We start from the raw sequence: 9,912 nt of genomic DNA on the forward strand, positions 1-9,912 counted from the left end.
GAAGCAGTCTGGTCATCTTGGGAAACCTTGAGGAAGAAGGAAACCCCTCAATTCAGTGAAACAACATTTAACCTCCAAACAAGTAGGGGAAAAAGTGATAAAGGAGAGAAAAATCAATATATACCAAGAAGGATAAACGGCATAAAATGATTTAGACCCACATTTGGTCTGGGATGGAGGCTTAGGTCACTTGGTAGTAGTATTAGAGGAAAGGGTGACCCTAAAATGCTGAGGCCCTGTGAATGTGGCCTTGTGACTACCACAAGGTCTGCCAGCTGGGGGTAGCTCCCGTCAAGCATTACAGCAGAGAACTTGGCCTTGAACTGAAACATTATCAGTCCTAACCCCCAATCATGTCATGTTTGGGCAGGGACCACAGTTAGGTAGCAGTATCTGTGCATGGCAGGAGGGGAACTACAAAGCAAGCAGAGTGCTTAAAAAGCACTACTCACGGGGCGCCTGGGTGGCTCAGTGGGTTAAGCCGCTGCCTTTGGCTCAGGTCATGATCTCAGGGTCCTGGGATCGAGTCCCCCATCGGGCTCTCTGCTCAGCAGGGAGCCTGCTTCCTCCTCTCTCTCTCTGCCTGCCTCTCTGCCTACTTGTGATCTGTCCCTGTCAAATAAATAAATAAAATCTTTAAAAAAAAAAAAAAAAAGCCTCTGCCTTCGGCTCAGGTCATGATTCCAGGGTCCTGGCATCGAGCCCCGCATCAGGCTCTCTGCTCAGCAGGCAGTCTGCTTCCTTCCTCTCTCTCTGCCTCTCTTCCTACTTGTGATCTCTGTCTGTCAAATAAATAAATAAATAAAATCTTTAAAAAAAAAAAAAAAAGCACTACTCACCTGGAGGCCCGAGTAACAAGTAGTCCCCTGCCTGCTCCCCAACCTCTGTCTCCTCTGTATACCTGTACCCCTCAGGACACATGGAAGAACGCTGTGCAGAACATGGGTGCGTAAAGATGGAATGACTTCGCCACGGTCAAGGGTAAAGAGCTTGAGCTTAGGCTGTCTGGCTCCACCATCTGCCATCAAACCTGGGCAAATCTCAGCCTCAGTTTCCTCATGAGTACAATAGGCATGAAGATTAAGGGAGACCATCGTGAGCTAACATTTTCTGTGCCTTATTCTCAGCACAACCTGTAAAGTTGGTTCTATTACCATTCCACTCCTGCAGATCAGCAAACAGGCTCAGAGAGGTAGAGGCAGCCCTCCCACCTCTGCCCCCAGGTCGCATAGTGAGTGTTGGAGCCAAGATACAAACTCAGGTCTGTCCTCTGACTCCAGAATCCTTATTCCCAAGCTCCTGTGCCCGTGCCTTTACACACAGGTAAATACCCACTACTACACTGGGCACAGAGCAAGCCCTTACCTGGCCAGGCCCTCAGGACAAGGGTTTGCACAGTGCAGCAAAAGAAAGCCGTGGAGGAAGTCAGTCCCATGCCAGAAGGAGTGCCCAGAGACCCTTTGTGGGTAAGCACTCAGAGGTGACCCTCTGAGGTAACTTGCACCCCACTCCAGATCACTTGCTCTGGGCAGAGCTGTGACACCAGGAACCCATCCAGCCTCTACCTGATGGCCTGGGCAAAGACTGGGCACTGGTCCCACTTCCCCATAGCAATGATCACCCATCTCTGCCCCTGGCAGAGATTAAGGAAGCCCCATGGCACCAAGGAACCCTGGTGCATGGGCTACTGAGAAATTTGACCACTGACAGGCAAAAGTGGCTGGGACTGGGGGCCTGGCAGGTCTGGGGCTGTGGGCAGCCCCAGGATATACTTTGTGAGATACTTTTAAGTTCCAGCAGTTCTCCAAGCTTTGGCTTCCTTGTCTGTAAAGTGGGGATGATGGAGGATTGCCTTGGAAGGGTTGTAGTGAGGATTAATAATGTATACCAGGTACTGGGCACAAAGCCAGGCTCCCCACAAGTGAGAATGAACTTTGGTCCCTTGCCCGGCCCCCCTCTGTTCCCGCTCTCTACCATTCTCCCTCTAGAGCCTTGGGGGACCCCGTAAAACTGACTCTCCACAGCAACTTGCTCCTCTGTATTTCCCTGGCTCCAATCACACTTTTCCTGCTTGGTATGCCCAAAGCACATGTCCCCACTTGCGCTTTCATTTTTCCTGTATCAGGCCTTTACTTATGCCAACCTTCAAGTCACATCCAGTTTCTGACAATAATAACCTTAATAACAACATAGGTCGTGTTTACTAAGTGCCAGGTACCCTTCTGAATACTTCACATATATTAATTCAGTCTGTCTATACAACTGCCCACAGAGGTAGACACTATTTTTGCAGTTAAGAAACTCACCCCAAATACACATCTTTAAGTGGTACATTGAGGACCTGAAGTTAGGCCCAGAGTTTGTCATTCCTGCACTGCAAACAGGAGTGCCATGGCTTGACCCCAGCGGCCCTAGCAACTCCCACTCAGCGCCTTCCCTTCTCAGCGAGCACCATTCATTCCCAGGGCCGGGCCTTTACCCACGGAACACCCTCTGCCTGGAAGGCTCTTCCTCTGCAGCTCTGGGCATCTGAATCTAACCCTTTTCACAGCCTTTGTTGGCGCTGCTCTCCGGGGTCGTGACCACTGTGCTCTGGCTCACGGTGGTCTCCAGGGATAGCCAGCTGGGTGCAGATCCCAGTGCCACCACTTTCCAACTGGGTGACCTTTGGCAGGTACGTCTCCCTTTCCTGGTGTAGAAAACAAGAAAAACAGTTCCCCATTCACGTGGCCGCTGTGAGGATTACATGGACTGGTACCTGTGAGCACGTTAGGAAACACTCAAAAAGCTCCCTTTTAGTTGACCTGTACTATCTCCGTCATCAAACTACACCTTCCTAAGAATGAACATCGGCAAACTTTTTCTGTAAATAGCCAGAGGGTAAACATTTTCAGCTTTCTGGGCCCTATGGTCTCAGTCAAAGCTACTGACGTCTGCAGGCCAGCAGACAATAAGAGCAGGCCAGCACAGACAATACATAGAAGGATGGGCACGGCTTGTGCCAATAAACTTCACTGATGGACGCTGAAATTTGAATTTCATGTAATTTTTACATGTTACAGAATATTCTTCTTTTGATTTCCCCCCAACCATTAAAAAATGTAAAAACCGGGGCACCTGAGTGGCTCAGTGGGTTAAAGTCTCTGCCTTTGGCTCAAGTCATGATCTCAGGATCCTGGGATCAACCCCCTAATCGGGCTCTCTGCTCAGTGGGGAGCCTGCTTCCCCCTCACTCTCTCTGCCTGCCTCTCTGCCTACTTGTGATCTCTCTCTCTGTGTCAAATAAATCAATAAAATCTCTTTTAAAAAAATGTAAAAACCACTCATAGCTTACAGGCTCTATAGAAACAGGTTGGCAGGCCTGACTTGGCCCCCCGGCTAGAGTTAGTTACTGACTACTGCCCAGGGCCATTTCTCCAGGCCCTCCCTGGATTGCATATGTTTGATTTTATCCAGACTGGGGTCCCAGCCTATGGTTCATGTGAATTAAGCTTCTCTGACACCCAGGGCTTGTGATTTCTTGGTCTGCCGATCAATCCATCGATCCCCTCAGAGTACAATGCCACATCCCTCAACCAAGGTCATTCCAAGAACTCCAGAGCCCACGCAAAGAAGGGCCTAATGTGCTCAGAACAGGAACGGCCTGCCTAGGTTACCTACCCTGTTTTCTGGTCCCTTTGTTTTCAATTATGTCTCCTGGGAGTAGAAGGAGAACAGGAGGGTCAAGGGAGGAAGGTAGGCAGGGAGCTGGCAAGAGGAAGGAGTTGTAGGGAGCCATGTTATTGCCTGCCCCAGTTCTTCCTTGGGGCTTATTTGTCTCTGCTTCCTGGCTTTTCTGAAAGGTCTGGACTCCAAAGAACTAAAGATGAAGAAGCCCCAGGCTGCTAGCGTGGACAGTGAATTCAGAATTCACAGTTCTCCTGAGTGCCCCTTGTAGGAGGAAATTCCATGTCATGTCCCCTCTTATGTCTGAATGAACGGTAGTCAGCAATCACCCCGCAGTTATCAAAAACTTGCCTGAAGTTATTACTAGCATCTCTAAAATCCATTCTGGGCCTTGGAAAAAGCAGGCTGGTGGGATTTCCTCCAATTTACATAATGGTGCCTGGCCACTGAGTGCCTGGCAGCAGAGCCTCCAGAATTCTAATCCTTGCACACTCCTTTCCCCTTCTCATGGCCTCCTCTGACCCTCCTCTGGACCTCTCCTGGAGTGTAGGCTGCCTTTAGACCCTGCAAAGCTGCTCTCACTGGAGCTGGAGAGGAGGAGGGCAGAGCAGTAAGTGTCTGGATCTGCATCTCTTGCTAAACTGCTGTGAAGGGAAATGCCAAATATTTATCTAAGAGAAGAAATCTGTCCTAACAAAACATGTTTCCTTTGAGGACAGGGCAGTGTGGAGGTAGGTGCCTCTGAATAAAGCTTCTTTGTATCACTGTGGATGGGTATAACAGGAAAACAACTTATTTTTGCTTTGGGGAAAATCTGCTGCCCTCCCTAAATCCTGTGCCCTACGCCATGGCCAGTCCACACCGGGCAGAGGTCAAAGCCTGTGGCAGTGCTGAAGAGGAAACTGCATGATTACCTCCTTCAAGGGCATTCTCTTCTGACTTTCTCCTTTCCTGAGTCAAAATCTGTGCCCTGAGCCTGCTGAATGCTTTGGCGTCCGTGGTAAAGAGTGCAAACTCCGCAAGTGTCAGGGCTTGTGTTCATTTTTTTTTTTCTTTTTGGATGATGATAAACTATATGCTCATTCACGTAGTTTCCTCTGCCTAGAAAGTCCTTATCTCTTGTGTGCCTGAGGAATTTTTATTCAGAAGCTCAGTTCACATAGCCCCCTTGTCTGTACAGCTTTCTCTGCTTCCTCCAGAAGAAAGAGAGTTTTCAATTATTATCCTCACTACTATGTGCCACGCGATGAGCCAAAGGCCTTACGTATATCAACTGCCCTGTGGGGTAGCTACTGTTTTGTTCTCACTGAGGCCCAGAGATACCAAGTAACTACCAATGTCACTTAGCTGTGAAGCTGGCAGAGCTGACTGGAATCCTGACCTGCTCAGACTGTAGAGCCCAGAGCTCCATCACTATGTTTCCCTCTGTGCCATCTCCCCATTCAGCACATATTTCTACTCTGGCGTCGCGTTTTTATGACTCTATCTCCCCATATGAGACCAGGTTTCTTTGCAAATGGGATTCATGCAAACATAATTCATTTCTGTATCCCCAATACCTAGCACAATGCTTGGTACTGAGCAACCACTGATTCATCCGACAGATATTCTGTGTTCAAAGAAAGACTGAATTCCTGTTCTTAAGGAGCTTAAGCATACAGAGTAGTACAGGACATGGGATATACCCATAAACAGACGTCGGTACCACTGGAGACAATATAACATGAGAGGTGAGGGTTCTCCCTTCTGATGACTTGGAGAAGGATGATGTTCCAGCCAGGTCTGAGAAGATGCTGTTAGAGCACGACCCTGCCACAGCCTTGGCACTTGAAGATGGAGGACGGGTGGAGGAGCAAGGGGGCTCAGAAAAGGAAGGGCACGAGCAGATACCAGCCCAGAAGTATCTGGGCTGATACCAGCTGGTCCAGATAGCAGCTGATAATCAAAGTGACAAATCCCCTCATGGTGGTGAGGGAGAAAAGGACTATTTCAGACTGGGTAGGAGCTGCTGGGGAAAGTCAGCCAGCCGTCTGATTGGGAAGAAGAACTGGTCAGGGCAGACTGTGTGGGGGCCAGTGTGGGTGACTGAACAAAGACAATTTCCTAGGGGAATTCTGCAAATCTCCTTTCATTATAACAAGAACTACTGCTATTTATTGACGACACAGTTCTGAGGCTTCTGACCATGACACATGTACTTGTCTCCATTTCACACGAAGAAAACCAAAGTTCATAAATCCAGCACAGAAAAAATTTAAACAGCCTGAGATTTAGAATCAGAAGGCTCACTCTTACTTTTCTATACCAATGGCAGAACTTTTCTGGAAAATTATTAGAATTTATCAAGAGCCTAAAAATGTTTATATCTTAAAACGGTAATTCTACTTTTGGGGAGATACCTAACAAAGTAAGTTTCACCAGCTTAATGTACAACAGTGTATATATATAAATTGTGGAAGCAGTTCTAAATGGCTGGTTAATAAACAGTCATTTGAAAATGATTATTACAAAAAATGTTTAGTACCATGGGGGGAAATGTTTGTATCAAAAGTAGTGATGAGGAGAACTCCCCAGCCACCCAGCCATGAGCACCACATTTCTGCAGACCTCTTCCTCCACCTTTGGGGGTGGCTCTACCGGGGGGGCCCCCTCCAGGTTGGGGGAGGCGGCTTTGGTTGGGGGAGTCTCTGTGGGGGCGGTGGAAGCCGCACTATTTCGGCTTCTTCTGCTAGGTTCGTCTCCTCAGGGTCAGGAGGGGGCTATGCGGGCGGCATGAGCTGCGGCTGCGGTGGAGGGGCTTGTTGTGGTTTTGGGGGTGGCCTTGGGGGTGGCTTTGGTGGGGGTTTTGGCGGTGGCTTCGGTGACTACAGTGGTGGCGATGGCGGCCTCCTCTCTGGCAATGAGAAGTTCACCATGCAGAACCTCAACGACTGCCTGGCCTCCTACCTGGAGAAGGTGCGGGCCCTGGAGGAGGCCAACACAGAGCTGGAGGTGAAGATCCGGGACTGGTACCAGAAGCAGAGCCCCAGCAGCCCCGAGCGGACTACAGCCCCTACTTCAAGACCATTGAGGAGCTCCGTGACAAGATCCTGGCGGCCACCATTGACAACAACCGGGTCATCCTGGAGATCGACAACGCCCGGCTGGCAGTGGACGACTTTAGGCTCAAGTACGAAAACGAGCTGGCCCTGCACCAGAGCGTGGAGGCCGACATCAACGGTCTGCATCGGGTGCTGGACGAGCTGACCTTGGCCAAGACCAACCTGGAGATGCAGATTGAGGGCCTGAACGAGGAGCTGGCCTACCTGAAGAAGAACCATGAGGAGGAAATGAAGGAGTACGGCAGCCAGCTGGCCGGCCAGGTCAACGTGGAGATGGACGCAGCACCAGGCGTGGACTTGACCCGGGTCAACATGAGGGAGCAGTATGAGGCCATGGCGGAGAAGAACCGACTGTCTTGTGACAGACACCGAGGCCTGGTTCTTCAGCAAGACAGAGGAGCTGAACAAGGAGGTGGCCTCCAACACAGAGATGATCCAGACCAGCAAGACGGAGATGACAGACCTGAGGCACACGATGCAGGGGCTGGAGATGGAGCTGCAGTCCCAGCTCACCATGAAAGCCGGGCTGGAGGGCTCACTGGCCAAGACGGAGTGCCGCTACGCCACACAACTGCAGCAGATCCAGGGGCTCATCAGCAGCATGGAGGCCCAGCTGCGCGAGCTCCGCAATGAGATGGAGTGCCAGAACCAGGAGTACAAGACGCTGCTGGACATCAAGTCGAGGCTGGAGCAGGAGATCGCCACCTACGCAGACTGCTGGAGGGCCAGGATGCCAGGATGGCTGCCATTGGCTCCAGAGAAGCATCCCTGGGAGGCAGTGGCGGCGGCAAAGTTCGCATCAATGTCGAGGAGACAGTGGACGGGAAGGTGGTTTCTTCTCTGAGTGCCCCGTGTAGCAGAGATATCCCTCGTCACCTCCTTGCTTCCCAGGCTGAGTGGAGGACTGGCTAGAGGGGCCAGAAGAGCAAACCCTAGTCCCTGCTTTCAAAGGGTCAAGCTCTCTTTGTTGAGTGCTCCCCCTCTCACTCCCCTCCAGCTCTCCCCATCTGCTTTCGAGCAGCGACGGGCAGGAAGCCGCTGGATTGTGTAACAAGGTGGTTTGTGCCATGTGTGTCCATGCAATAAAGAATTGCTTTTCCTTTTGCAAAAAAAAAAAAAAAAAGTAGTGATGAGATAACAGCAGGTTATGGAAAAACAAAATTACCTATGTGGTAAGATGTGAACAATGTTAAAAAGATACATGGGAAAAGACTGGAAAGAAATGCAGTTGCTACTGGTTTATTCCAGAATCTTCTCCCGTATAAATTTGAAGGTTTTGGGTCTTTTTCAATAGCTGCCCTCAGTAACAAAATGTCACCCGCCCTTTTCTCACTGGGTAGGCTTTAATGATGGACGCTATTTCAAGGAATTAGAATAATCAGTCTCCTTCTGGTGTTTAAGATTAATTTTAAATGTTTACACAATAAAAATACTCATTTTTGAAATGTCCATCTCAAGTTCCCCTTCAAAGCGCCTGCCCCACCGCCTCCCCAGGGAGCTAGACCTGGCCGTGGCTCTGGTGGTTTGAGGCGAGGGTGGAGGAACACAGGCTGTCCTCGACTTCCCTGCTGGTTCTTCTCCGTGGGAGGGCTGGGGAAAGGGCTAGGGAGGCCCAGGTCTTCCTATCTGACAGCCATGGGGAAGCCATGGTCTCTCTCATGGTTGGCCGCTGCTCTTCAAGGCTAACTGGCTGCTGGTTGCCATCTTCCTCTGTCTGGCACCATCAAAACACTGGCTCTCTTGTGCAGAACTTTCTGAATCTCACCTTCCTTACCTGTAAAATAGAAAGAAAACAGATGCTGTTATGTGGGTGGTGTGGAAACAGAATAAAATAATATATGTGGGAGCACTATCAACTGCAAAGTTGAATATGTAAAGTTCAACATGTAAAGCTGAAACTACGTAAACCATATTCTCTGCTATTATTACTTTGAGGAGCCTATTATTCGGAATGTCTATATTACTTGAAATGGATACCGCCACTCAGAGATCAAATAGGTATTTCACTTAATAGGTAGAAACAGAACTGGTGAATATCACCCCCCCACCCCTCCCAGCTCTTCATCCAGTCTTCCCCGTCTCAGTTAAAGACCAACTTCATCCTCCTAGTGATGCAGGCCAAACCTTTGCGAGTAGCTGTGGCCTTCTCCTTCTCTCACACCCCACTCACATCCAATCCCTCAGTTGACTGTGCTGACTTTTAAACCAAAAGTACAAGTCAATAGCTTCTTCCCACTTCTACTACTACCTGTCCAAGCCATCTCACCTCTCTTGGGCAACCGTCCTCCAATTGGTCTTCCTTCTCTACTCTTGCTTCCCTGTGATCAGCTCCACAATGCAGCCAGAGTAAGCCTTGTCAAACCTAAGTTGGTTCACATTACTTTTGCTTCCAAACCCTTCAGTGGCTTTCCATCTCACTCAAAGTAAAACCCAAAGCCCTTGCCAAGGTGTACAAGGCCTCATATGATCTGGGCACTGGTCTCCTCTCTGACCTTGCTCCTACATTCTCTCCTTCACTCAATTAGCCCCAGCTGCTCCATCTTCTCAATGTTCCTCCCACAAGCCAAGTATGCTCCTGCCTCGGGGCCTTTGTACTCGCTCCCTCCTCTGGCATGAATAGTCTTTCTCCAGATGATCACAGGACTTGCTCCCTCATCTCAGCAGAGTTGTTTTCCCTGATCACCAAATTTAGAACAACACACTCTTTCTCTCTCCTTCTTTTCTGCTTTTTCCCCTTTCTTAGCAGTTAGCACCCCTGACATGTTACATATTTATCTGTTTATGGTCTGCTTTCTTCCACTAAAATGCAGGACTTTGCCCAGTGTTTTTTTTTTTAAAGATTTTATTTTATTTATTTGAGAGAGAGAGACAGTGAGAGAGAGAATGAGCGAGGAGAAGGTCAGAGAGCGAAGCAGACTCCCCATGGAGCTGGGAGCCTGATGTGGGACTCGATCCCAGGACTCCAGGATCACGCCCTGAGCCGGAGGCAGTCGTTTAACCAACTGCGCCACCCAGGCGTCCCCTTTGCCCAGAGTTATATCCCTAATACCAAGTAAAGAAATGAATTCCTTCCAAGCATTTCTTTATAATAACCATTTCATAGATAAACCTGCCCAAGTCCAGTGGCAATTTTCATTCCCTTGGG

The 9,912-nt window shown here is 49.4% G+C and overlaps 1 pseudogene; it reads left to right on the forward strand.

Moving 5' to 3' along the window:
• Positions 1 to 6,423: 6,423 nt before the first annotated feature.
• LOC122903627 lies at positions 6,424 to 7,679 on the forward strand (annotated as a pseudogene).
• The last annotated feature ends 2,233 nt before the right edge of the window (positions 7,680 to 9,912 follow it).

This window comes from Neovison vison, chromosome 3 (assembly GCF_020171115.1).
Source record: "Neovison vison isolate M4711 chromosome 3, ASM_NN_V1, whole genome shotgun sequence".
NCBI lineage: Eukaryota > Metazoa > Chordata > Mammalia > Carnivora > Mustelidae > Neogale > Neogale vison.